This window comes from Aotus nancymaae, unplaced genomic scaffold, assembly GCF_030222135.1.
Source record: "Aotus nancymaae isolate 86718 unplaced genomic scaffold, 86718_ANA_hifiasm-v0.15.2.pri h1tg000099l, whole genome shotgun sequence".
Lineage (NCBI taxonomy): Eukaryota > Metazoa > Chordata > Mammalia > Primates > Aotidae > Aotus > Aotus nancymaae.
Window position 1 is genome coordinate 4403087 of NW_026988514.1, and position 2675 is coordinate 4405761.

Consider the following 2675-nt stretch of genomic DNA (forward strand, 5'->3'; position numbering starts at 1 on the left):
TATTTCGAGCTCACATTCAGGACTACATCCTATTCATTCTTCCACTGGAGAATTATTCCCTGGTTGAATCAGAAGATGATGAAATTAGAGAATCACATAAATTACTCATTTGCTTTATCCCATATTACACACAAAAGTGTCAGAATAATATGATTACTGAAAACGGTTAAAGATTTTTTCCTTCATTAAAAAAAATTCATTTGTTCATCTTTTATCCTGCTAAATTCACTTACTAGCAGAAGGCTTTTTGTTTTGTTTTTGTAGATTGCCTGGAATTTACTACACAGACAATTGTGTAGAAAACATAGTGACAGTGTTATTTTTTTGTTTTCAACCTGTATGGCTTTTTCTTTTTCTTTTTGTTAATTATCTTTTTTTGGAGGGTAGAGATGGCATCTCTCTATGTTGCTCAGGTTGGTCTCAAATTTCTAAGCTCTAGTGATCTGCCTGACTCAGCCTCCCAGAGCGCTGGGATTACAGGCGTGAGTGACCATGCCTAGCCTTATTTCTGTTTTAAAATTTTCTGCCTTAATTCAATGACTGGACTTTTAGTACAATGTGGAGTAAGAGTGCCGAGAGTAGACATCCTATGTTGTTCCCAATCTTTTCACTATTATTTATTTATTATCATGATTGGGTGTTGAATTTTGTCTAAAGCCTTTCAGTGTTAGTTGGTATGATCATCTGGATATGGATTTCATTCTTTACTCTTTTGATACAGATCGTATCTATCCTTTTATTTTTAGAGACACGGTCTTCCTCTGTCACCCAGGCTGGAGTGCAGTGGTATGATCATGGCTCACTGTACCTCGACCTCCTATGATCCAGTGATCCTCCTGCCTCAGCTAATTTTTTGTTTGTTTGTTTTGTAGAGCCAGATCTTACTGCGTTGCCTAGGCTGGTCTTGAACTCCTAGCTTCAAGTGATCCTCCCACTTCAGTCTCCCAGTGTTACATTTATAGGCAGGAGCCACCACACTTGGCCTGATTCATTTTTTTGACTATTGAACCAGACTTGCATACCTGGAATAACTCTCACTTGGTTGGTCATGAATGAAAATGAAAATACAACATATGGAAATATGTGTGGTTTTTTTCTTTTCATATCAGATGGTTTACATGCTAATGTCATAACAGGGTTTGGGGTGGCATATCCCACACGTATGCATGAACACCCAGTCATCACACTTAGGAACTACAAAAGGATCACCAGGTGAAAATTTTTGTACAAATCTAGGACTTTTGCATTCATGAGAGATACTGGGCTGTGGGGTTTTGTTTTGTTTTGTTTTGTTTTATTTTTGTTTCCTTTTTTGGGGGTGCCATCTTCATCTGATTTTGTCATCAGGATAATAAGAGCCTCATAAAATGGGTTGCAAAGTGTTCTCTATTCTGTTTTCTGGAAGAGTTTGCATAGAATTGGAATGAATTCTTTAAATATTTGATGTAATTCTCCAGTGAAACCATCTGGGCCTGGAGATTTTGTGTTCAGAAGTTCTTAATTACAAATTTTATTTGTTTAGTGGTTATAGGATGATTCAGGTTATCTATTTCATCTTGCCTGAGTTTTGTTAGTTTATGATTTTCAAGGTATTTCAAGGCCCGTTAGGGAAGTGGAAGTTGCACTGAGTGTCTTCTACTAGAGACCAGCTTGGATATTCCGAGAGCGATGTTTACGGTATTTCCTTAATACTCTTTAATGACTGCAGGAGCCTTTTTGAGAACCCCTGTTTTATTCGTGATGTTGTTGGCTTGTGTCTTCTTTGTTTTTATCTTTGTCGTAAAATTTATTAGTTTTGTTGATTCTATCCAGATAACCAGGTTTTTATTTCATTGGTTTTTCTCTGTTTTTCGTTTTCAATTTTATTGACTTCTGCTCTTTATTATTTCTGTTCTTCTGCTTGTTTGATTTATTTTGTTCTTTTGGAAATTTCTAAGATTATTGGTTTATCTTTTTGAAATTTCTTTTTTTTTCTTTTTTTGTTTATCTTTTTGATGTTTCTTTTTTTCTCTCTCTTTTTTTTTTTTTTTTGAGACAGAGTCTCACTCTGTTGCCAGGAGTGCAATGGCGCAATCTCGGCTCACTGCAAACTCCGCCTCCTGAGTTAAAGTGATTCTCTTGCCTCAGCCTCCCAAAGAGCTGAAACTACAGGCACACACCACCACTCCCGGCTAATTTTTGTATTTTTAGTAGAGACAAGGTTTTGTCATGTTGGCCAGGATGGTCTCAATCTCTTGACCTAGTGATCCGCCCACCTTGGCTTCCCAAAGTGCTGGGATTACAGGCGTGAATCACTGTGGCCAGTCTATCTTTTCTCATTTCTAACATGAGCATTTAGTGCTTAAATTTCCTTCCCAGCACTGCTGAGCTACACCCCACAAATGTTCATATGTTGTATTTTCATTCCTATTTCCTTTGGGACTTCTTTTTGGCCCATGCATTATTTATAAGTATGTAGTTTTACTTATCAAGTATTTACAGAGTTTCTTCTTTTTCTATTATAGATTTCTAGTTTGATTACATTATGTTCTGAGAACATATTCTTATGATTTGAATTCTTTTAGATTTGCTGTGATTTTTTTTTATTGCCCCAAATGTATTTTGTCTTGGTAGATGTTCTGTTGGCTTTAAAAATGTGTGTATTTTGCTCTTGGGGAGTGGGGTTTTGTACAAAT

At 36.4% G+C, this 2675-nt stretch overlaps 1 non-coding gene across 1 annotated transcript; it reads right to left on the reverse strand.

Annotated features, from left to right (window-relative positions):
• Window positions 1–1103: 1103 nt before the first annotated feature.
• On the reverse strand, window positions 1104–1206 carry LOC135271991 (small nucleolar RNA U13). The gene has a single exon (XR_010340110.1). It is a non-coding gene; the product is annotated as a small nucleolar RNA U13 (small nucleolar RNA).
• Between the last annotated feature and the right edge of the window lie 1469 nt (window positions 1207–2675).